This window comes from Cricetulus griseus, chromosome 10 (assembly GCF_003668045.3).
Source record: "Cricetulus griseus strain 17A/GY chromosome 10, alternate assembly CriGri-PICRH-1.0, whole genome shotgun sequence".
Taxonomy (NCBI): Eukaryota; Metazoa; Chordata; class Mammalia; order Rodentia; family Cricetidae; genus Cricetulus; species Cricetulus griseus.
This window is the reverse complement of record NC_048603.1, coordinates 23,839,734-23,866,674: the sequence shown is the minus strand read 5'-3', so window position 1 is coordinate 23,866,674 and position 26,941 is coordinate 23,839,734. Positions and strand designations below refer to the sequence as shown.

The window sequence follows — 26,941 nt, the reverse complement described above, 5'->3', positions numbered from 1 at the left end:
AGCTGCCGACACGTGCATCACAGACCGAGATGTGTTCAAAGGGGTCTGCTGTACCAACACAGGAAGCCTAATTCACAAGGTCAGCTGAAGTATGAAGCCTCGGATTCTATAGCCACGCACGGCTTACGAAATGTCAGGATTTACAGCTTCATCTGTTTTACTTAGATGCTTAAGAAACAGCCGGGCGTCGGGGCGCACGCCTTTAACCAGCATTTTGGGAGTCAGAGGCAGGTGGCTCTCGATGTCCAAGGCCAGCCTGGTCTACAGAGGGAGTTCCAGGGTACAGGGAGAAAGGGGGTTACACAGAGAAACCCTGTCTTGGGAAACAAAAACAAAACAAAGATGTCTTCAGATCACCTGGCGTGGTCCACAGGCTAATCACTTTGTTTTTATAGCAGCTATTTTGAAAAGCAAGAGCATACCCTGCTGCCTATGAGTGTGGGAACAGAATGCTGTCTGGTGTGGAGGAGCCCTGAGTTCTGCAAGAGCCACGCGGAGGCGAGGAACCCCACAGTGCACTTGTTTACAGTTGGGACCCCGGCTGCTGGGAGACAAGTCTGCTCACAGGCCCTTGGAGAAGCAGGGTTTGTTTCTTACACTAACTCAAACACTCCCATCGAGTCAGGAAACAAGGAGATACCTCAGACAGGACGGGCGGTGTGGGGGAGGAGGAAAACAGCGGCAGCAGTAACTAAGAGTGGTTTGAGTCCCTCGCTTTTCTGAAAACTTGGAACTTTGCATCTAGCTTCTTCTTAGGGGCCCAATCTGGTCATTTCTCCTCAAATGAGGGGAGAACTGGGCAACCTGGAGAATCACATTCCTTAAGCATTCAGACAAACAGAATGCCACAGCAAAAGCTCAGATAACGTGGACTGTAAGAAGTGAGACCAACTTCAGACAGCACTCAGAGAGAAAAGACCACCGCTGCTATGAGCATATGGGTTTGTGAACTGGGTGGCCACGCCGCAAACATCCATGCTGAGTAAGATGCAGGTTGGTATCCTTACCCTGTAGGCAAGTAAAAGACGCCTGTCCTTAAACGAGCGATGCATTTTAGAGGTTCAAATGCTCGAGCTGCAAGGCGAGGCATATGGGCTACACAAAGAACATAGCCTTTCGTTACAGCTTTACCGCCAGAACACACCAACTAGCTACTGCCCACAAAGCAGAACCATGTCAAGTACCCCATGCTGGGTATACCAGCTGTCCGATGTTACAGCTAGGCTAACACACTTCCAGCACTGTGTCTCCACACCTCATAACCGTTGGGATGGATGCTTTTCCCTTTCACTTGTACATGAGGAAACTAAGGCTCAAAAGGGTTAACTCGTGTCAAGCCACCATGCAATTAGTAACAGTAACCTCATGTAGCCTTATAAGGGATCAGCGCCACTAGAGACCTAATGAGGAGATGAATGAACAGAAGTTAAGTAACCTTCAAGGGGCTGACCTGGAGATCTAGATGGAGGTTGTTTTGTTTGTTTCTCTCTCTTTTACACTCTACAGCACACAGCCTTAACGAGCTATCTAAATTACTAAGTAATGCAGCTTGAAGCCAGGAGACATTGGACACTGCTACACTGTCTCAGTGTGTCACCTCCCAGAGCACATCTGAGGGCTGAGGACTCAGAAAGCCCCAGTGCCCTGGCACAAGAAGGAGCAGGAGTCGGATGTGACAAGCTCACTGGCTGTGACAAGCTCACTAGCGGGAGTCTGGCGCTCACTCGTGCGCCCACTTGCAAAGCCCACTTGCAAAGCCTGCGGTGTCTGCGCTTTCTCCCTCCCTTCATTCTTGTACAAGGCGGTTCTACATTGGAGGCCCCCACTTAAATATAAAGAGGCTGACATGACTTAAGCAATTTTCCACGCAAATAAAACGTATGTTTTGGTACAAACCATGAAGAGCCTGGTGTATGTGAATGCTAGTTTCATTTGCAGTCTTCCCTCAGAGAGGCTTTGGGCAGCTCCCTGGATGCTAATCACAGTGAATTAGCCACATGCCCTGGCTGAGCCCAGCAAAGGATGAACACCCAAAACAAGTGACTGCGAATGCCCTACATTTGATAGTGTTAAGGTCACCAGACGGCGTGTGAGCGCAAAGGCTCTCTCGGGATAACCCCAACATTTAAAAGCAAGGCATGAAGTCCATGTGTTTCTACACAGCATGTCTCCCAGCCCTGGGAGTGGAAAATGATCACACAGAGACTCCCAGAGATGATGAGCAAGCAGTCTGCTTCTTCCAGGTTCCTCTCTCCTAAGTCTACCATCTAGGCCTCCAGACTCAGGCCAATCACACTGCAGCTGCTATGTGCTGCACCTTCCAGGGCCCATGTGATGAGTAACCTTCCCTGCACCGTGGATCCACTGTGACTGACCCTCGTTCTACAGCTGGTAAAAAAAAAAAAAAAACACATCCCTGGGTTTGGCCTGTCTTCTAACAGCTTTGCTCAACGTCTTTGCTGGCCCCCACTGCGGTGTCACGGTCAGTCGTCAGGCCAGCTGCCTGCTGCTCCTGAACCCTACAGCCTCCCCCAAAACACTGTGCAGCACACAGTGCTGTGACAGGGTGGGGGGGTGGGATTTCATGCTACTTCTCTGCCTAGTTAAGACGCTCCCAGGTAATTGCAGTGAAAAGAATTCAAGAGAGCCCGCATGAACACGGCCTGAAATAGTGAAATAGCTTAAAAACCAGCAGTAGACAAGGGCAGCTACTAAATTAAGCCACCTCCCATAACAGAATACTGTGTGATCATTAAAAAGGTATAGTTAAAAAGCGCCCAGAGTGCCTGACTCCATAGAGATACCAAGTAGACCACTGTGGGGGAGGAGAGGAATGGTGACTAATGGAAGAAAATAGCCAGTGACTGCTGGTCAGTGTGAAGCTTTTTTTTTTTTTTTCAGGTGATAAGATGTCCTTAAATTAACTGCACAGCTCTGCAAATATGCAAAACCAAAACAAACAAAACCATACAAAAGTCTGTGCTCTGGATTAAGATAAAACTGCAAATTAAACAGCAAAATGATCACCAAAAGGTGAGAGACTGAGGGAAGAGCGAACGCTTTAAACTACTTAGTAGGATGCTGGTTTCCCAAAGTAGAACAAACACAGGTGTTTGTCACTGCCTAACTCTACTCTGGCCATAGCCACAGGGAGCACGCTCCCTGTGCAGTCAACTCAGACAGTCAAAGTGTTTAAACTATATTCTATTTTTGTTGTTGTTGTTGTTTTTTGAGACAGGGTTTCTCTGTGGCTTTGGAGGCTGTCCTGGAACTAGCTCTTGTAGACCAGGCTGGTCTCGAACTCAGAGGTCCGCCTGCCTCTGCCTTCCGAGTGCTGGGATTAAAGGCGTGCGCCACCACCGCCTGGCTTTTCAACTATATTCTAATCTGGCTTCATTAAATACTCTGGGTCTAGGGGCTGGATAGATGGATCAGCAGTTAAAAGCATGAGCTGCCCTTCCAGAGGGACTGACATTTGTTTCCCAACAATGGTGGCTCACAACTGTCTGTTAACTTCAGTTCCAGGGGATCTGAACCCCTTTCCTGATGTCCCAGGTGCCAGGCAAGCGTGTGGCACACACACACACACACACACACACACACATGCAGACAAATCACCCAGACACATAAAATAAAGGACAACATCATGACTTGACCAAGTACATAGATATGTTATATATGGCACGGCAGACAACTGCAAGCATGGGCCACACAGCCAAAGCCTACGATCTTACTATGCGTTTACTACGGCAGCCAATAAATACTAAAAATAGTGAAGGCACACGTGACAACAATCACACTATCTGCTACACAAATGTAAATTAATTTGGGGAATAAGGGGAGAGAAATTACTGTAATTTTGCCAAAAGAAAGCTCTGCCTAGTGTCTGCCCTGGTGTACATAACAATACTTTGGTCACACAATACTGCACCCAGTCATTTCCGTGGGCAACACAGTCAATGATAAGACACAAAGCTGTTAAAAAAACAATCTGTTACAGCTCAGTATATGTAGACTTGGCACCCATAAGAGCTAAGTCTTCCACGCACTAGTGGAGGTCCAGGATCAGAGGTGAACTAGGACATCTGCTTAAATAACTTCACTGAGGCCCTCACTGTTCTCAGAAGTTACCTCACCGATCTCCTGCTGATAGGTGGTCTCTTCGTTGCATGGGTCAGGGCCTTCCTTTCTCTTGACCCATCACCCTTGGACCACACCCTAAAAGGTCTGCTGACTCCACAGTGTCATCTTGCTGTGAGGCCTGCCCTCTGAGCTGTGATAAAAATGACAAATCAGGCAAGCAGTCAAGAGGAAGCCTGCAGAGAGAGAGAGAGAGCACTACCTCAAAGCAACCCTGACTCACCTGTCAGCTTGGTCAGTGTGTTGTTTCCTCTTTCCTTTGGAATCAGCTGACGACACCGGGTCCAGAGCACTAAACACTCACAGAGCTGGCTAGCACCTACAGCCTCCATTCCAACTGCTGACTCAAAATGCTCCATTTGCCAGTAAACTCCCTCTGGAAGAGCGTGAACTCGGGTTTTAGGAATGAAACTTTCAAATACGGTAGTTTAAGTGAGCCTGCAACATCTACCAGACACAAGATGTAACCTCACGCTTTGCCTTTATCAATGGAAGTTACTTGATTTCTGGAGTCTCAGTTTCCTCAGTTACAACAAAATAGGAACTCAGCTGCTATCAGGGATTTTACGAGGAAAATGTAAAACCAACAGGGCAATGATGAGCGTTGGTAACCAGAATCTAGTGAAAAATGTGCCAAACCCTCCAGATTCTGGGGCTATCAACAGCACACGGGCACCACTTAAACACACGCCTTCATGTATGACACAAGGTTCTGGAGCTATCGACAGCACATGGACAGCATTTAAACACACGCCTTCACGTATGACACAAGACTTTGCAGCTACCAACAGCACAAGTAGAACACTTAAACCACACAGCTAAATGTGCAAACATGCTTACACACACACACACACACACACACACAGAGTTCACCCAACAAGAAATGATCAAGAATCCACAAAAGCTGGAACTCCAGAACACAGGCCCGATTAGAATCTCACAGAGGATTCTTCCTGTGTTAAATTTAGTCCTAGTCTGGGTTTGCTTAATCAGAACCACCGAAGCTAGAGACAGTGACAGAATACACATATAATGGCAGGGGTCAGGAGGACAACAGAGGATCTGCTAGGTCACCAAAGCCCCACGAGGCGACTCTGCTGTCTTAAGATCACAGAAAAAATACACACACACACACACACACACACACACACACACACACACACACACACACACACACCAATCAAGGCTAACATCTGAAATTTTACATTCAACTATTGTTGACACAGGCTGATTTGGCTGTACGTCTTGTGAAATACATGCGGCATATCCCACCCTGGACACCAACACTTGGGCCACCACCATAGGTCCACAGCCCATCATCGGCACGGGCAAGTAGAAATTCCTTTTCTACCCAGGCTGAGAAAGGAACCCCAATTCTGCCCAAATCCATCCATGCTACCTACATGACAACACCCAATCCCGTTTCAAGTCAATTCAAGTATGTAATTCTACTTTACGGTATCATGATTAGTCCCAGTAAAATTAAAAAAAAAATACACAATTAATTTCACTTCAAGATTTAGAACACAACACTTCTGGAGATATTCCAGACTGCAAAAGAAGCTTCATTTTTCTTATTTTGAAATTTGGGACCCCCCCCCACTTCCAATTGGCTGTGAGGAGAATCAAAAGCGGACTTCCCTTTCAATGACTTCGTTAAATGATTCCCTACCTGCAAGGAGCTGACTCCCAGCGAGCATACTCGGGGCTGCTCATCATGGGGACATTCACACAGCAGCTTCCACGTCACTCATGTATTTTGAGAAGTGTTTTGGTTTCATCTCTGTTGCTGTGATAAACACCAGGGCCAAAAACAACTTAGGGAAGGAAAGAGTTCACTTCATCACATTCTCCCAGGTCACTCACTGTCCAACGCGGAGGGAAGTCAGGACAGGAACCAGGAGGGAGCGCTGGCAAGGGCTCCACACATTTTCAACCAGGGAACTTACTGCTGAGGACACACAGCCCAAACCCGGGAGGAACTCTGCTTGCTTGCTGGTCTGCTGGCAGGCTTATTTACGCTTAGCTAGCTTTCTAGGCAGGCCCCAAACCACTTGTCCAGAGACGGTACCACTCACAGTGGCCTGGACCCTCCAATTAATAACGGTGACCATCCCCACAGACGTACCCCACAGGCCAATCTGGGCAATTCCCCAATCAGGGCTTTCAGATGGCAGTGTCAAGTTGGCCTGTTAGAATTAACTAGCCAGGGGAATAGATGTGTTCATTTGAAAATTTAAATCTGTAATAGGCAGAAAGTGTTTTTCTTTTTCCGCCTGTGCTGAGGTATGAACCCAGGGACTGGAAGTGCCCTGCCACTGAACTAAATCACCAACCCTGGAGAAAGGTTTTTAAAAGGAAAATAGTTGAGTATGTATGCTGTTATATCTATAACCTTGGCACCCAACTGGCTGGGGCAAGGTTGCTCTCCATATCACACTGCTTTGCCAAGTGCCTCTCAAAACGGAGGGGGGCGGAATCAGAACTACTCACATAGTCGAGACCATCCTACTGTATCCTTGTTTCCTAAGCACCCATCTTTAATCCAGAGCAGGTGGATTATTAAAAGTTACGTTCCCATGAGTTACTCGGAATGTCAACTCGGATCACCTTCGGGTCAAGGGGTCATGCTTTACATTTTCTTCTTTATTTTTATAGTAAACTGTCACATCTACAAAAATCAAAATTTAATGTAGGTCATTTCTCATTAAGAAACAGGAAGGTTTACAGCTGATGGCCACAATACCAAAAGGTGAGCACAGCACTCTCACTGACTGAATGGAAAAAAAAAAAAACTACGGCGCTGAGATGTTTCTATAGATGCGTGGAGATTTCTGGAAAGCCCACTATGCACAGTACTGGGTGGGATGCACTGGCTGCCTCACAGGCACCATCCTGGGTATAGGAAAAGTGTGCATGATCAGCAGAGGCGAGCGGCAAGATGGAGGTCAAGGGGGAGCGTAACGGGAAAGCTCTCTCCACGGTGACGTTCAACGTCAGCACAGAAACAGGGCTCTCAAAGCCAGCCAGGGTCCAAGAGACAAGGTGTATGGTCTACTTTTTCCCTTTAAGGGATGGGGTGCCAGTAACCAAATCCACAAAGGATTCCACGCTCCTGAAGCCAAGCGTCATCTCAATGCTCACACGTAAATCAGACTGAGGAAAGGCTGGTTTAAACCAGAAATCGTCGAGTCTGTCTGGAGAGTGTACAACCACTCTGGCAGGAAAAAAAAAATGAGAAATGACGTAATCTGAAGGCAGCTTCTGGGCCCGGCTTTGTGATTAGTGTTGATAAAGGGCCTGTGCCGCTGAGGCTGTCCCCTAACGCTGAACTGTAGACCACACACACACACATACTCCAGAACACCCTGGGCTCCTTGGGCAGGCACAGGCAGGTGGAGGACAGAAAGACTTGTCAACAAACTGACTCCTCTGCTGGAAATTTACGCTCTGTGGCACTGGTGAGTCACATGACTGCAACACATTTTAGGATTTGCTTTATAAAAGTGTATTCTTGTAGACGCCTTAATAAACACAAGATAGAAATACTTGGCTATGAAATTTGCAACTCAGACACAGGTCAGGGGGCAGGGCTGTACGCAAAGGAGACTACCCAAGTCCAAATGTTGTCTGGTCACGGCCACAGAGCCAGCAGCTTGGGATTAAAGTAATGCAAATGGAGGCTCAGAACCAGCCCTCTGCAAGCAATCAGATGACTCAGCATCGGCGGCTCACTGAACCATCAACCAACCCAAGACAACTTCTCGTTTCCTACTTGAGCACACAAGGGAAGAAGGCGTAGCCACACTTAAGGCTGCAGACCACTGAGCTCATCCTTGCTCTTTTATGACACAGTACCAACAGAAGCATCAATTAAGAGCCTCTTTGGAAATATAGAGTAGTGAGCCCCACCCAAAGCCAAATAAATCATAGCCAGCATGTAACAAGCCCATTAGTGACCCGTCTGAGTCTCTGAAGAACCAGGCCCTGGGCCCACGAAGCACCCCCAAAGCACGCTGGACCAAAGACACGGGCATGTGACAAAGGCACCAACAGGTGACTCGGGTGGGCAAAGGAAGCGACAGAGCAGCAGGACTGGGGGAGTCCTCAACGTCTCATAGGCAGAGAGATCTGAGAGGAGCCACAGAAACCCATCTGACAGGAAAAAGGGTCCTCTTTTTGATTTGGCCACCGAAGGGTCCCATAACCACCATGAGGCCCTGGAGAAAAGCTGGAATGGTGTTAAACTCCAAATGAAAACGCAAGAGAAACCATCACAGGCCCCTTGCTGGCTCTAGGAGACAGTTTCTGAACTCAGGTAACAGTATGCTGAGGCTCTGGCCATACAACACGAAACAAAGGACTATACTTCCTGGTTCAGGTACCTTCAATAAAACCTCAGTAATTAAACATCACCACTGAAAATTAACAGAGCAATAAACAGATTATTATGGGGAGGTGCCCTATGACTGTGAGAGGTTTGAAAGCTGCCCCAGGGTAGCCTGAAAATGTTATCAAGGACAATGGTGTATGACAACCAATGCAAACACAAAATCTATCAAAATACACAGTTCGGCAGCCAAGAAGGTGAAGAAAAAAAAATCCACAATGTTTCTTCTATGAAGTCACTGGCTATTAAAAAACATACACAAACAGATCTTCATCCACCCACCCCGTCCACATAGATGCTACTATCAGCTGGACACGATGGCAGATAACTTAGCCACCACCCCCCCAGCTCCAGGGAGACAGTCAGTGCACACAGCACTCCAGCAGGCTCTCCTGGTACAGGGTGGGATGACGAGTGAGACTGGCTAGGGGATAGGACCAGAGTAGGTCTGCTTTTCCTGACTTCTGGTTCAAGAGTCAGAGAGAGCCAAGCTTGACAGATAGAGGGTTAATGCCCACTTCAAGTTGCCTGGACACAGTCACTATGGTCCCACTTTGTTAGCAGTTCATATAGCGATGGTTTCCAAGACCAGAAATTAGAGACAGAAAGGGCACTTCACGGACCCCCATAAACAAGGAGCCAGGGCAGAAATGCAAATTATCCCTTTCCATTGCTTCCTCAAGGCCTTCTGCCAGTCACCTCACTGGAATCAACAATCAATGAGGGTTACTACAAGACTCCTCCCCTGACCCTTCTTTCCAGGTCAAGCTCCCCCAAAGGAGAGGGGCCAAAGGGCCACAAAACTAAGCAGATCAACTCTTCGGCAGCGATCTGCTGCTCAGATGCCAAGTCAGTGTCTTCCAGCAATGCAAGACCCATCGGAAAGGAAAAACTAGCAATCATTAGTCATCAGACTGCAATAAAACGTACCAACCCGAATAGTCACCAAAGGACTCGAAGCCACTGAAGATCCATTTTGTGATCTGTCTATGTGTCTAATGTGAAGATAAGGCACCCCCCCCAAAAAAAAACCTTCCAAAAAGCAGATACAATGACAACACTATCACTGCAGTATGTGTGGAGACCCTGTCCTAAACAACGGGAACTGACAAAGAGCCAGAAGTCGGCCGGCCAGGTCACACTCGGGGAATAAATGTAAACGGAAGCCAGCCAAAACAGCTCGTAACTTAACTGAAATGGAAGCTCTAGATGCACCTGGAAGGAACATAGGGATAAAGTCAGTGAAAGCGGTGTGACGCACGTCAGATCTATGGCATGTCACACAGCGGCCTTCTCCATGAAAAGTTAATACAATCCTCTGTCAGCTGTACTGAGTGGAGCCAAGGCAGAACAGCCTGAGACAAGAGAGGAGAGGCAGACTCCCACAACGGCAGGGCTTCTCCCGGACTCCCAGGCTGATCTGTAATGGGAAAAGGGCAAGCCGGTGACTAACTCATTCATTCAACAAGTATTTAGTGAGCTACACACGCAGCGTGTTTGCAAACCAGCGAATGAATGAATGAATGAATGAATGAATGAATGAAGAATGAATGAATGGTATTGAATGTGATTGATGCCTGCCTAGGCACAGGTCTGGGCATCCGATGAGGATCCAAGTGTCAGAAGTAGACCGCCACTCATGCTCAGCCTGCCTTCCTCTGAGGTCTTCACCGATAATACACGTCAAAGGGAGGGGAAAAAATTAGGTCAATACCAAAAACCCCCAAGTAACACAACACATTGGCACTGTGAAAATTATGCATCACACAGACCAGGGCAGAGCTGTATTGTAGGAAACTTTAAGTTCTTCTCTTGAAAATAAATCGTGTATTTGAGTTAATATATAATTAGATGTTTCACAATTAATAAGTCATTATTCACTTCCAAAAGAACTTGAATAACTCGTTTATTACCACAGAATAAAACTGCAATATTTCCAAATATTTCCTCTCCAGGGGCACACAAATAAAGCTGGAGAAACTGCTAACTCAATTCCAAACTTACTTTCCCTAAAGCCACGCATGCGTGAAGTGTGTGCAGGAGAGCCCTGCCCCGCCGTGGCCCAGTTCCTTCTGTCTTCAAGTCTATGACAGTCGATGGAAAACGACACGAATCAGGCTTGGGAGGTGTCTTAGTTGGTATTGTCTCACAAGCAGGAGGACACGAGTTTGGATCCCCAGACCTCACATCAAAAACTGGGAGCACTTTGCACCTGTGCCCCGTAACCTCAGCAACAGTGAGGTGGGAGGTGGAGGCAGGCAGATCCCTGGAAGCTCATAGGCCAGTTAACCAGGCCTTCGTGGTGAAGTTCCAAGCCATAGAGAGATGGCTGTTTCAAGCCAAAATTGGAAGGCCCCTGAGGACCAATAATCCAGATTAGCTTCTGATTCCCACAAGCTCATACCTGCACAACCCACACAAATGCACACACACAAAGGCACACACACACAAATGCACACACACAAATGCACACACACACAAATGCATACACACACACACACACACACACATACACACACACCACACACACAAATAAAAAATTTAAAGTCATGTCCTGGTGAAGACCAGCCAAACTCCCTTCATCTACAGAATAAAAATCTCCTAGGATACAGAAAAGGGAACCAGCATGGTGAAGTGCATTGGACATTTAAGTCACCCAGTGACTGGCATGCCCGTGTCAATCAGGGGGGTGGCCTTTATGTTCTTTGCTCAGGTAATTCCCCTGATTCCCAGGAAGAACCTCTATTGACTGAACAGTGAAGTATGAGGCAGCCTAGGAAGAAGTGATCTAAACTCTGGGCTCATCTATTGGAGAAAGAGAGAGAGAGAGAGAGAGAGAGACAGAGACAGAGACAGAGACACAGAGAGAGAGAGAGACAGAGACAGAGACAGAGACAGCTAGTGAGTTCCAAGGACAACTTAAGGTGGGCTCTGGGGACCAAACTCTGGTAGCCCAGCTGGTGGTAAAACAGTGCGGCTACCCAATGAGCAACCGTGTTGGCAGTGCCGTTGCTTTTACAGTGGGCTATATCATTGCTGATTATTTTGCGCAACAGAAATGAAAACAAAAAATGTTCCAAATCCAAAACACACTCAACAAGCTGTCAGAGAAGACACCATCACTCATGCTTCCAATACGTCTAATGGGGGCCGGGACAAGCAACTAAGGCTATCAGAGACGCGCAAGCCAGGGCTTGTGTTTGTAAATAAAGAAGGACTTGGCACATCCACAGAGAAAATAATGGCACAGGCCTGTAAAAAGATGGGAGTAATTCCAAAATATTTTAAAAGATGTTTATGTGATTTCTAAGTTACGGTAATTATTTTCTAATGGTTTGGTTTGCGAATTTAAACTACCATCTGAACACGGAATGAACAGCACATTTTTCAGATAAGAATCTAAAGATATCAAGTGGTGAAAAAATGGCCATTGGGCTGACGCCGCCCTGTGCCTCAGCCACCTGCCGAGGAGTTCTCACAGGCAGTCAGTGTAACATGATGTTTGTCGCGTGGAGTCTCCGGTGTGACAAAATGGGTGGAGTCTGAAGAGAACTCCTACTATGTGTTATACCGTGTTTTGACTGTGAGCTGACTTCTCTGAACAGTAAGACGGAGGTGCACATGAAGGTTTTGTAAACTAAAGGTGTCACATAAAAATGAGCGCTGGAAACCTTCAGCCTTAAAAACCAAACCAAACAAAAAACATGCCACAGGCAGTGAGCGAGCAAGCTCAGGTGGTGGCTTTGAGGGGATCAAGACCACAAGCGGGGAGCAGGAAAGGGCCAATGGGAACCACAAGGTTCAACATGACGTTGCCCTTTTCTGCTGGAAAAGGTCCATTTCACTGGTTCCTAGAACTTTTTAAAATCGATCTGTTTGTGACAAAAGCCACCCCCAGGCTCAAAGACAAAACAAAGCCAATCACTCAAAACCCAGAGTACACAATGGTGATCGGCCAAGTGTTCAATCAATGAAAGCTCCAACTTGAGGAGCTCTGGTGTGGCTCTGCGCCCCCGAGGTCAGCAGGCCATGGCTGTGAATGCGGGGCTGTGGAGCAATCGCAGCCATCTGGAAAATGAGGCAGTTGACCTTATGACCTCCAAAGACTCCCTCTGGCTCTACAAACTCAGCAGCTCACATCTTCTCAGTGTCCCACACAGCTGCTCCAGACTCTCCCAGCCTGAACTCCACCCTGCTCAGGGTTCACAAACCCCAGTGCGCATGCATGCATGCATGCATGCATACATACATACACGCATGTGTGTGTGTGCGTTTGGTTTATTCATTCAGATGGGGTCATTCAAGAGGGTGTCAGGTTTTGGAAATAAACAGAGGAACAGTAAAAATCTTAAAACAGTAACTGGATAGACCTGAGTAAAAATCTTAAAACAGTAACTGGATAGACCTGAGCAAAAAATCTTAAAACAGTAACTGAACAGACCTGAGGATGGTATCTCAATCTCATGGGTCCCACAAGGGAAAAACCTGGGACTGCTTAGAGACCTCCCCCATGCAGCTGGGAGCAAGAATGGGCAGGCACGCACAGCAAAAGGCTGCCTCCCAGGGGATGGGGAGCTACCAGGCCCTGAGAGGCAGAGGACAGACTGACAGCAACTTAGCAGACAGAGAGGCAAACAAGGGTAGGCCCTAGGGAAGCAAGGACTGCAGTTCAGAAATAAACACACATTAATTCACACTGGGTAGCAATTTCTGCAGGAGGAGAGCACGCCCCCCCCCCCCATGCTGCCTTCAGACTAGAAGCATTCCAGGAGAGAGGTCAGAAGTAGAAAGTTAATGATGTCATCAGTAGGTGTTCCTGCAGTCACAAGCTTGTGCCGGGGGTGCCTACGATGCATGTGGTCAGGTATTCAAACGAGAAAGATAAAAATGTTTGCTCCTCATCTACTTTTGAAACCTGCTACAACATGCTACCGGGGAGTCAAAAGACCTGGTTTGACCCTCAGCTCTACCAGACCAGAGGTGTTCAACTCGGACAGAGACTAATCTTCCCCAGGCATCTGTCCTCTCCTTGTACAACCTAAGGGAGTGCGAAGCATTTGCAGAAGGAACTTAACAAGGCAGGAGGTTTCAAAGAAAAGCTTAATAAATACGCATTGGCTGTTAAGACAGGGCCAGGTCCTGCAGGCCAGACGCTGCTCAGTCATTTCAATGGATAACGCAACTCTGACAGAAACCTTCAGAGAAGGAGATGCTACAAGCTTCGCTTTCCCCTTTCATGGGAGACAGGAAAAGGGAACGAAAGTGACATTAACCTGTCTTTCTGAAGGCTGACTGCGTTTTAGAGTTGATCAATATTTAATGTGACTTGGGTCACGATGTGTGTTAGGGTCTAAACAGATCAAATTAGGTCTCTGTGTCAAGTGACATCCCGTGTTCCAGTAGAAAGAGGAGTGGACACTAATCTCCCACCACACAGCTCCAGAGCGAAGCAGACATACAATTACAGGATGCTTGGTTGGACACAGGATACATACAAGTGCACTCTGTCCCCCAAAATGATGTACGTACGGTTCACGGGTCGGTGTTAACAGTCCTGTCCACTACTCAGGCTCACACCCATGGTGTGCTTGCCTGAGCACCAACTTCAGGAGAAAGGAAGCTGCCCACGACCAGGCTTCAGGTCACTCACCCTCCGAAAAACTCCAAAGTTCTCACTACAGATCTGTGATTTGCATCTCTGCAAGCCTATTTCTGCAACCGGAAAAAATGATCAGAGGAGGCTGATGGCTTAAACAGTGTAGCATCTTTAGCTTGCTGTACCACCCGGCCCGGTGCAGTTTTAAAAACTCAAATATTCCCAATTCATTGACTGGGTAGTTAGGGCTCCCGATCCAAGAGCCAAAGCTCAAGAACAAAATCAAAATTGAAATTTGGCTTTAAAAAAAAAAAAAAATGCTGAGTCAGCCTTCAGAAAGACAGGTTAATGTCACCTTCGTTCCCTTTTCCTGTTGGGCTTCCAAGTCTATCAGCCACACCCCCAACACATGTCCTTTCACTTTCACGGAGGCCAGGTGGGACCGGCAGGCAGGCAGACAGACAGACAGTAATGTGGCAGACCCTGAGGGACTGTGGGAGTCACTCCCTGCACGGTCCTGGTGTGGATGAGTGTTTCTCCAAGGGTTCACATGTTGGAAGCTGGGTCAGCAGCAGTGTAGCCCTTGGAGGGGGCCTCCAGGACCCTGAGTTACTTCTCATCACACGGTCCCTGGCCACGCTCTTGGCCTCTGCCAACGTGATCTGCCCTCAGGTATGCCCCGCCCACTATATGGTTTCATCCACTTTCAGGCTCAGTCCTGAGAAATGCAGCCTCGTGTACTTCATGTCAATTTTAAGAGATACTTTCATATGAAGGAGTTTTCAGCCGGAGAAATGTCTGGGTGACTTAATAATCAGAAGCAAGGATGTTTAGACAGCAAGGGAGATTCACTCCTTATTGTCCATAAAGACAAATCAGAGAGTTCAACTTGTTTTGCAAATATCAATTCCCTCATTGGTCCCTCTCACTCCACATCTGAACTGGTTACCCCAGACGACTGATGTAAATGGTCTCGACATCAACGCCTCCCACTCCGCTTGAAGGGAACAAACCATGCTTTCCCTTTGCACTGACAGACACACCGGGTGTGTGTATTACGTTGTGTTTGTATGGTGTGTGTGTGTGTGTGTGTGTGTGTGTGTGCGTGCGTGTGTGTGTGTGTGTGCGCGCGCGCGCGCGCGCGTATATGTGTCTCCACTGTGAAAAACGAATGCTAAGCAGACTCTTTGGGTCACAGGCATTCTGCTGCTGTGTCACCAACACAGCAGTGTGGCAGAGGACAGAGAGGCTTGACCCACAGAGGCCAGGCGGGATCAGTAGCTCCACCACATTCTAGACAATGTGAGGGCTGGGGAATGGCGATCCCAAGGCCCTCAGAAGAGTGCGGGCACTGAGGAGGTGACAGCTGTCACCATTACTGGTGGCACAGAGCAATTAATTTAGACCAAAAGACACACAAGGAATTTAGCAGGGTGTTCAAGTTGGCTGTGGCACAACCATCAAAAAATTCAAATACAACATGTCATTGAGAGGCCGCATCCAAAAACTTTTACCAGATCCCCTTTCAAGAATTACAAATCAAATGATCACAACCACAGTTCTAATCAAAGATCTGAGTGCCAACAAGGTTAAAAAGGGGAGTTGGGAGGTGTCGCTAGACTTGGAGTATGCGCAATATTTTAAAAGCAAAGACAGGAGGCCATGGAACCTAAAAGAAGAATCTAGTACTGCCTCTTTTCTGAACCCGTGTAATTTTCAATTTCATTTTAAATACTAACATTATACCCACAGGTAAGTATAGCTCTCACCCCTCATCAAAAAAGCTCTTTTTTTTCCTTCCCCTCAGCAGACGGAGACTATAACACAGTAACAGAGAGCTACAACTAGTCAAAACGCAGAGAACAGCCCCAGTGGACACATCTCTAACACTAAGGATTTGGGGACCATCACAGAAAAGGGAGTGGAAAGACTGTAAGGACCAGAGGACCAGCATCTTATAAGCAAACGTCTTCTATATGACGGAAAAGCCACAGCCATGAAACCCCAACAATGCAGTTGCCCCAACAAGACCTGAACGATGACAACACCAGCTGACAAGCCAAAGTGGGTGGGGGAGCGCTCAAGAGGTCACACTCGTAGATGAAGAGCGACAGACAATTAATGACTACAGAGAGACGGAGTTATCAGTCTTCCTCGGGGATGAGGCCCTGACTGATTATCTAAACCCAAGTGGTCAGCCCTGAGCACACAGAGATAGAGGCAACACTAAATGGACTTAACAGGTTATATTTATATGTATGTACACACAGCAATAATATATATATATATATATATATATATATATATATATATATCACATTAAGAGTGGCATAACTGCACTTCACCGGCACATCACGGACAAGGCTGTTCTAAAATCAGAAGAGAATCCACTTCTGAGAGCATCCAGTGGCTCTCATTTACAGCCCTATCAGAAAAAGTAGAAACCGACAACAGCAAACAAGTTGAACCTAAGTAGCATCCAGCCAAAGCCTGTTTTCCCTTGTCTCTATTTCAGATCACATGGCTAACAAAAGCACAGCACTTCTTTAAGATGAGTCTGAGGTGGGAAGGGCAGGAACTAGCTGAGTCATCTAAGCTGAGCTCAGTCACCTGTAAAGCAGAGCCTTGGGGCTGCTGAGAGCATTTCAGCGAGCAGAGGATGTCCGTAGGGCACCCAGCACAATGCCCACCGCAGACTGGATGCCTAATTATAGTGGCCACTGACTCTGATTGTGTCCCAGTGCTTATGTACAAAATGCAGAAGCCTTGGGGCGGTGACAGTGTTATCTGATTTAGGACTGCTCCACGCTCTGGGAGGCAATGTGCTTACTTGCTCTGCTGTGAAAAATATTACTATTATTAAAGTAGGAGCAGCTGCTGGTCCAGCAGTGAACAGCTCTTTTGTTGTTGTTTTGTTTTGTTTTTTGTTTTTCGAGACAGGGTTTCTCTGTGTAGCTTTGGAGCCTATCCTGGCACTCGCTCTGGAGACCAGGCTGGCCTCGAACTCACAGAGATCCACCTGCCTCTGCCTCCCGAGTGCTGGAATTAAAGGTGTGTGCCACCAATGCCTGGCTGAACAGCTCTTTTGATTTGCACTTTGTGGAAATAAGGAATAGCTAATTTTATGGAAATATGAATAAACATTGCAAGGAAAAGGAAATGGGACTCATAAAACATAAATTATAATGAAATATAAAGGAAGACATAGCCACTGTCCACTAATTTCTGAGAGAGAGAGAGACAGAGAATGAGAAAGAGGGAGAGACAGAGAGAGAGAGAGAGAGAGAGAGAGAGAGAGAGAGAGAGAGAGAGAGAGACTTCTTTTGGTGTGTGTAACTGGGTAGTGAAGAAGCCATGCCATGGAAGGAAAGCTTTAGCCCTTGTTAACTCTCCTCAGACTTGGTTTCACACGGGGAAGAAACCCATCAAGCCAAAGAGAACCTAGCTGCCCTGCCTAGTCCTCCATCCACGCTGTTGCCTATGGAAAGATTACTGAAAGAGCACCATGTCATCACTTTGGATTAGAGTGCTGGTCTTTTCTTGGCCACATCTGCAAAGCTAAAACTGGGCAGCACAGTTCTCTAACCACAGCCCTTCACAGTATCCCAAATGAACACAGGGTCGAAGCGTCAGTGAGAGGTAAGCCTTGCAGAGGACGTGCAGGAGAACGACTATCTTCCAAGAGTCACCACACACCAGGTCCTTTACCAGGCTCTTTACCTGCCTCACACTGGCCCTCCCAGCATAAGGCCCTACTGTCTCCATCCAACTCTTAGTTCAAAGCATAATAAGCAGGAGGCGGGAAACCTGGATCTCCACCCCAGCTTTGCTGTGTTGGTTGCGCAGAGTGTGTGTTCCTAGCCTCCCCTGTTCTCTAAGGACCGCCATGAAGGGGTAAAGAGGGAAGGGTTAACCCTGACAACCACAGGCCCATCGTCTTGCTCAAAGATGACCAAACCAGAGGTGATCTGCTGATCCAAGCGGGGCCATCTGAACTCCTCTATGCCATGTGCTTTTTCCCACAGCAGGGCACAAAGATACCAGCGGCTATCAGGAGGCTCTATGCCAGCTGGCATCAGGAGGTTCTATAGGGCCAGGGTTAACGTACCTGCCAGCAATCTAGAAGTGAGCTGTACCTGCGTGGCCTGTCATTCTTCCTCTCCTGTTCCTTGCAATATCCCAGGAGTCTTCCCAATAAATCCAAATACTGTTTAACTAGTTCTAGCTGCATTTGGCTTTGCTTTATACACCTATGTATGGGGCGGGGAAGGGTTAGAGTTCAGTAATTTACATGAGGGGCCATTAGCACCTTTGTTCTCCAGACCCAGCATCCTCATCTACAGAAGGAATAGCAATCTCTAGTTATTTTTCCATCTCTGCTGAGCTCAACGGAATTGTTGCCATGCTTATTACAGCCCACTGCGTGCTGGGTATGTTCACTACGGTCACCCTAGTCCCGGGCCCAGAATACCAGGTATCTCTGCTGTGTTCATTACAGAGTTGGGAAGAGCTTATGCTTTCTTCACATCTGGCAGGAGAAGAAATGGCCCCCGTTAGCTTAGCTGACTCTCTGCTTTCTGCAATAGTTGGCACCAGATTCCAACTGTTTTGTGGGCCTCAGCTCGATGAGCCATAAGGTTCTGATTTTGTTTTCCTAGCTTCTGGGCGGCTAAACTGGGTACTGTCTTATCAAAGGTAGACATATTCCAGTTCTTTGAGGAAAATTATACCACAGCTTCAGCATTAAAATTCAGTTCTTATGTAACTGACCGCACACAGCACCATGGCACACGGCTATCAGACGGGGCTCAGGCCCAGGGAGAGTCAGTCCACTGTGAACTCAGACATTTAGTTAAAACAAGCAGAGTCACGTGGCTCCTAAACTGACCGGCTCCTACCACTAAAATTCATCTCACCGAGCCGGCAGGGAGACTGTGGCACACTCGAGGTCTTGACAAAACAGGGTGATCCTTCTCACTTGAAAGCTCCTCCCGCCAAACCAAACTGGAACTCCTTGTGGTCTCAGGGCTTCAAGACATAATCAGCAAAGCATACTGCATTCCAGGTAGGACCAGGGCATACATGCCTCCTCCACAAGGAGCAAAAATCAAATACCTGCATTCACTGTGTAACAAAACAGCTCATTACCCTGAACCCCAACAAAATCAAAAGGACAGTGTTGTCCAGAATTTGATGCGTCAATGGAAGGGACCCTTTGGATGTATGGAAGTAAACAATAAATTAACAGTGAGGCTGTCCCCTCACTTAAAGGCTAAGTATACAGCTATATTGTTCCAGCAACTTATTTCAGCTCAAAACGGCTATGGCCATGTGCCATAAATGGTCCGAATGTTTGGTGCTACCCTGGCCCTCCTCTTGGTCTGATCTATGCTTCCACAATCCAGAGTTGGCTCTGTCTTCACCTACTTTTCCAAAACACATCTACCAACCGCCGTCTGAATTACATGGCAACGATCATTAGATTGCACTCACAGCAAACAACAATGGCACTGAGCATGAGAGCCACCGCTTTTCAGTGGCCGGCATACCAGGCGGTACTCCGCACTTGACACACGCTGACTCACTCTTCCATGGGGTAACAGACACAGAGAAAGCTTTAGTGATTTGCCCAGCAAACACATCCTGGAAATCACCGGGGCCGAAGATACCCTGGCGGGAGCTTCACCCTCATCGCACCGTGTGTCATTACTGGTCCACTGGTAGAGCTTCTGCCCGTTTACTTACCTACTAAGGAATGGATGTCTGACCTCTCCCTGGCCTCCCGCCCTATGGGAGAAGTACTGACTGTAATACTTGCGTAGTCACTGGCCACCTTTGCCAGGTCATGAAATCATGGGCATTATCTCCTGTGCGATTCAGAAGGGCGCCATTTATCCAATGGGGGAACAGAGGCTTAGGTGTCACCTCCAGTCCCGTGAGTTACTCATGGATAAATAACACGTGTAAGAATGGATGTGCCAAGAATCCCTCAAATGACTAGGTGACGTACATGGAAACCAACACTCTAGGTGTCACAGACAGACAGACAGACAGAAAGACAGACAGACAGACACACACACACACACACACACACACACACAGAGGACATTTTGCAAATGCCTGGACACTCAGAACATCCAGCACAAGTGGCTTTTGATGGCAGCTCCTTAGCACACTATTAGATGTCATGGGCTCCCAGAACGAGTTTTCAGAGATCAGCCCTTAACCCAGCCGACTGGGATGTGCAAAATGAGCTTCCCAATTCCAGGCTTACTCCAGTCTTTCTGGAAGCAAGAGCCAGGGAACAGTGCTGGAGAAGACTCCCCCAGACACAGGACAAAGAGCCCTGAATTCAAACCCCTGCCTAAGCTCCTTCTCATCTTCAGCCCTCGGTCTCCACATTGAAAGCAACAAGGCTGACTAAATCTGCGAGGGTCCCGGCAAGCCAGCTCTACTCCACGGTGGCGGGAAGCCTGAAGTCTCTCCTGGTCTACAGTAATGCTAGTAAGATCAACACTTTGCTTCTCCACTTTTAGGCAGCTGTAACTGGCACTCCCAGTAAGCAGTCAGTGTCAGATTAGCAGCACCATACTGCTAGCCAGGGTGGTCAGTTATGAGTCCAAGTCAAAAGCACAATGGCATGACAGTTATGAGCTACACTAGCAGAGGTGTCCGCCAAACTTTCTGTAACATTACAGCTGGTTATTAGACACTGACCACACTGCTTATTAGACACTGACCACCTGGAGACAGAACCTCCCTCTGCACGGCCAACCCCAGACTAGATATTACTCACTCATGGTCCCTTTTAACTCAACTATATTCAGTGACTCCTTAGCAACAAGCATCCTGAACAAAGGGAAGCCATGGGTGTGCAGACAGCTCAAGGACAGACAGGCTCTAAGAAGCCACTGCAGCCGTCTTACTTCTTCAGCCGCATCTGTGGAGGCTCACAGGCAAAAGTCTGGTCAGCAGTTCCGGAATACGCATACCAGGGTGGGGCTGGAAGCCACGAATGTTCTTCTCGTGGCTCACCAGCCTAACCAAGGACCGCTGGCAGCTACCAGGTACGACTGTAACAAGCAGACCTTTAGAGAGAGACCTAAGCAGAATTAAGCAATGGGCTTGCTTTTTCTTCCCTCTCTAAATTTCGTTTAGAAACCACAAAATAGGTAAAATAAATAAATAAATAAATAAATCCGATTTTAAACAAATTAATAAATCCGATTTTAAACTCAGTGCGTATTCAATGTCCAAGGCTGTTACCGACCCTAGCGGGAGATCTTGGTCATTTAACTTTTGAGCTTTTGTGCACATATGCAAGGCTAATGCTAAGAATATCATCTAATCGGCCTTTTATTATGCAAAGGGGAAAGCAATTTTTTTTTTAAATACCAAAGATGCATATGAGGGCACAGCATGAGTGAGGAATACAGAAGTGACTATATCTAAGGAGCATGATGACTTCTGGCACACAAGGGAAGCTGCTGCTTCCCCCATTTCTGTAAGCAAACAGTCATTGACCTTTGCTAGGTTCCGTAAAAACACACCCTAATCACTCCCAGGCTGAACCAGAGGCTTGGCCTCCTGAGCTTAGGACATCTACAAAGGATCCTGGTATCACAGGGAGAACTGTCTTCTGTCGGTTTATCTGTAAGAGGTCAGGAACAGACCCAAATACCTTTTCTCTCCTTTAGGCAAAAGGGCCCACAGGCCTTTATCCAAATCCCCCAGAGAAGAGCTCTGTGGATGTTGTCTAAAACTACATAGTCCTCGAAGGTTACTAACTAGCTCTTGACTATGTCAAGACCTGGCTTTAGAATTCCTAGCTGTGAGAGTCCACAGCTCAGCACTAGAACCATAACCTCACTTACCAAAGACTAGACAGATCTCCAGTCACCAACAAGAAAGACATCTATCACCCAATAGCATGACCAAAACTACAAGTGTAGAAGAACACAGGCATACAAGAATACTCTACAGTTGATAGTAAGTCCCCAGCGCACGCGCGCAAACACACACACACACACACACACACACACACACACACACACACACACACACACGAGATACATAGTTATCTGTTAAAATTAGGGCTGTTAAAATCAGCCCTAATAGGACAAGGATTAAATAACAGTATGCATATATGGAGAGGGTAGAGAAATGGCTCAGTGGTTAAGAGTACTTGCTACTCTTGCTAAGGACCTGGGTTTTGTTCCCAGAATCCACACTGTGGCTCATAGCACAATCCTCTGGGGATCAGAAGCTCTCTTCAGGCTTCTTCAGGCAACAGGCGCATACACACATGCTGTGTACAATATACACTCGCAGGCAAACACCAAGATACCTACAATAAAATCTTTACAAAAAAAAAAAAAAGTCTAGGGTGATAGCACACAGTGGGACTGCAGTAGTTGACAAGTATTTTAGTGCTGATATCAAGGAAACCTTTGGCAACCTTTAATCAAGGGCTTCTACGCCTTCAAAAAAAAAAAAAAATGGATTGAGACAAGTCTCCAAGCCTGAGCCAGGCCTGACACCCAGCTCCCTTAGAAAGGCTTCTGGGGAGCAGCTTGCAGACACAGTGACTCGTCTCTGAAGCCAAGCCTGGCAGTGGAATGCACTCAACAGTGTGGGCACTGACTGGATGGCAGACTGCAGTATACAGCTGACACTGTAGGGAGGGGTGTTTCCCATTAACTCCCCTGGCCATGAACTTAACCTTTCTGTCCTATTACGAGCTACGAGCTTTTTTTTTTTTTTTTTTCTAATTCTCTTCAACACCATTAGCGTCTACATAAACAACCCAAATAATAGCCCGGTACCTCAGCAGGGCTTTGGCAATGTGACTGTCACACATGTTCCTCAAAGATGTGCTGAGCTGCCCATAGGTCACTTATGTAAGCTCTCGCATTTCAATCTGAAACCCACACCCACATCTTTGGAGAAATATTACATTTAAATGTCACTATTAAGAACTCCCCGGAACACGGGCATGAAGGAAAGCTTAACTGCTGAGGACGTTACACGCCTCTTCATGAGATCAAAACTGCCAAGTACAAACATGAAACCCCCTATTTGTGCCCTATGAAGTCAATGAAGTATGACTTTGCAGACATTTATGTGGTAACTGTAAAGAATTCCCTAGCTCCTTTAGTCATTAACAAAATCCTGGAGATAGATCTCTTTGGGCCTCAATTTTCTTCTCAGTAGAGATAAGAGCAGCCCTTCTCCCTTCGGGGAGTTTTTTGTTTTTGTTTTTCAAGACAGGGTTTCTCTGTGGCTTTGGAGGCTCTCCTGGAACTAGCTCTTGTAGACCAGGCTGGTCTCGAACTCACAGAGATCTGCCTGCCTCTGCCTCCCGAGTGTTGGGATTAAAGGCGTGCCCCACCACCGCCCGGCTCTTTGGAGAGTTTTATGTGTAGACTCTACCCCAAGGATGCATGTTGCTCTACGTAGCCGACTACACGTGACCATAGTGACCATGCATTCCGTGTGCCTACAACTGAACTTATATGGAGCAGCAGCTAAAGACATGGGCAAAGTGTATGTCCTCTGTCAGTACCAAAGAAAAATGCAGACCTTCCATCAGGTAACCAAGGAGGCCGCCAATGGCTATGATGTACCCTCCCTCTTATCCGAGACCCTATCTAGTTTTCAAAGGGAGACCGCATCCTGATGTCTTGGTTGGTGTTCCTAAAATGCCTGCTTGCTCCCTTCTCCAGAAAACACTGTCTTCTAGCCACTCCCTCACAACTTCCAAAGGGTCACAAGCGAGCAGCAGACACCAGCATGCTCTGGTTCCTGCACAAGCAAGGCACTGGCTTTGTGCTTAGAAAACACAGGGCAGGATGAAACAGCAGAGTCCCAATTGATCGGCTGCTTGTGTCCCAGCCAAAGTGTGACTCTCCAAACCATGTGTGTTGCTTCACAGTAACGGAGAACCCTTGAAGTAAGCTCTCAGCCTCTTCTCACCATGGACATCTGATTCATTTCCTAAAGTCCATGTCCCAAAGGGGACACGTGTGTTAACTAATGATATAAACAACAGAAAAAGTCACCAATAAGACAGGAAATTCGTAACTACCAGAAGACATGTTTCCAAACAGAATTCCAAGCTACCCAAATTACTCCCTATTCTGGAGGTTCTATATCTCTTGAAAAAAAAAATTCTATTTCTAAGAATAACCACATAATAACACAAAGCCAAATTCTTGCAGTTTCCAAATCTCTCGCTTGTGAAGTATATGCAAACAAAATTTCCTGGTATATTCACTAATTTTTCCTTTTATTTTGGGGGCAGTAATTTTGGTTTCCTTTTCGACCTCTTTTGTTTTTTAGGACAGAATCTTCCTATGTATCCTTGACTGGGAACTCACAATCATCTACTCAGTCTGACTGCTGGCATCGTAGTCTGTGTAGTCTGTACTGCCATGTCCAGAGCAGGTTCTCTGCCCCAGCATTTCTTAAATAAGGTCTTACTGTGCAGCCCTGGTGGACCTGGAACTCATTTGGGAGACCAGGCTAGCTTCAAGCATGCTTCTATTGCCCGAATGCTAGGATTACAGGTATTCCCTACCACACCCAGTCTCCTATTTCTGAAGAAGCAGGTTGTGATCCCTAACTCAGGATGCCCATAATAATAGACCTTCTCCATATAGGTGAGCTCAGAAGGAAAAATAGAAATTCAACTGTATGATTATCCAACAATAAAAAAAACAAACACACATTTCCTACATATAAAAAAAAAGATCACCACACACATAGAGTTAGAAGAGACACATTGAGGAAAATGATTCCTTAACCCATATTATAGTCAAGTTTAGAAAAGTGACAAAATTTTGTTGCAAATGCAACATTTACTGTTACAGTTTTAGGGACAAGAGTCTATCAGTGTATTCTGATATGGCACTTTTGAACTTTCAAGACTGGCTCCAATTCTTTCTCAAAATCAAAGGTTTATTCTTCTACCTAACTTTGTAACACACACACACACACACACACACACACACACACACACACACACACACACACACGCTCTTGAGAAGGGGGCAAACGAAACTTATTTATTGCATTTGCATGTAAATGCAGTTACCTTAAACTGAGATCAAGACAAATGCTTATACGACTTTAACCCTATTCTAAAACCTTGCCTCGATATGCACAAATACCACCCCCCCCAAACAGCAGGCCAAGCACCCTATCATCTGCTGCACAGAGTACATACAGTAACACTATCTGAGTGTGCAGAAAGCTACAGTGACTGACAGCTCTATTAGCAGGCACTGAAGTTATCTGGAAGGAAAATAACCCCACAGTCTAATCAATGTTAAGCCCTTCGGAGGCGTGCCCAATTAGAAACGGAAAAAGATGACCACGCACTCCGAGATGAGCGTGTTCTTACAATGACATGAAGGACAGACTCGCTGGGAGGTTGAATGCCTGGCAACCGCGTTTAATCCCTGATACTAACACCATGAGGTAACTGACAGTTCACAAGGGGGGTGGGGCACATTACCTCTGGCTTTCAAACACATCTAGTTAGGTGCTATTTCTCCATCCATGTCAACATACGCTTCCATCACTCAACAACGAATCCAGGGAAAACTCTAGAAACAACCCTAACTGGAGTAAACAGACTTGTTTACAGTACCTGGCAGGCAGGCAAGACGGGACCCTGAGGCCACAAAACTCTCTGGAGCCCTAACATTTCCATCCCTTGCAGCATCCAACACCAGTTCTTGACACATTAGACAACATAAGAACCAAAGCCAGTTCCAGACAGAAACTCATGATTCCTGATATCACAGAGGGCTGGCCCTGGTGGCCTTAACTAAAAAAGATCCCCTTGAACTTCAAATAAACCAAGCATATAATCCCCACGGGGGTGAGGAAGGGGGGGGGTGCGCTCCCTTCCTGCCTACACTGTCGTTTTCAGCCAGGGTAGGCCTGGCTGGTTAGGATGGGAGTGATGTTTTTGTGGCTGGCACTGAGAAACTGTACTGAGTTTCTGCGGAAATCGCCTTGTTTTCTCTGAGGCCTATTTACGTAGCTGTAAACCTGGGTTTACTACAGGTTCCTCCTTGCCCACCCTACTCTGTCATCAACGGATCGAGATAATCTAAAAGAAACAGCTTTGCCCTTGGCCCTGCTCCTGCAGGACCATCCACCCACAAGGTTTTGCTGGAGGGTCGGGGCAGCAGAGCCTTCTAGACGCATCTACCCTTCTGATAGCTCTGCAGACTGCATTGGCTTCGGCTCTCAGTCTCTCTCTCTCTCTCTCTCCAGAACCTTAGGAGTGTCCTGCGGATAGGGTGCAGCAGCCCTGAGCCCTGGAAAACGCAAGGCACTGGAGCAAGGGGAGCGGGGCGGGGACCTGTTTGTACAGACCAGGGGGACTTCTCCACCTGGGCTCCTGCTCCCCCTCCAGGCACAGGGGACCCGCAGGCACGGGCCCAGGGGTGGCAACAACAGTCCCAATCGGAGTTCCCTTTTTATCCCTTTCGGTTCTTCCAGCAGCCCTTATCTCTACAGCTCAGCCTGCCTGGTCCAGCCGGGCTGCGGAGAAGCGCATTCACGGCCCATCTCCAAGTCTCTGGCCGGTGACCTTGGCCACGCAGCAGCCTCGCCTTGCTGCCCTCGGTGACCCCAAGCCATGGACTTGGCGGGTTAGGAAAAGGTCACCAGGACGTGCAGACTGCCTGGCAGCCGGAGACGGTGCAGACAGACCGAGGATCCCTCTCCCACTCACTGGGGCGTCCAGGGCTCGCTCGCTCGCTCACTTGGTCCCCACTTTGGACCCCGGGAAGGGCGAG

At 47.3% G+C, this 26,941-nt stretch overlaps 1 protein-coding gene across 7 annotated transcripts in view; it reads right to left on the bottom strand.

Annotated features, from left to right (window-relative positions):
- Asap1 (ArfGAP with SH3 domain, ankyrin repeat and PH domain 1) overlaps nucleotides 1-26,941 on the bottom strand; it is a 282,890-nt gene that overhangs the window by 182,063 nt on the left and 73,886 nt on the right. The window lies entirely within an intron of this gene.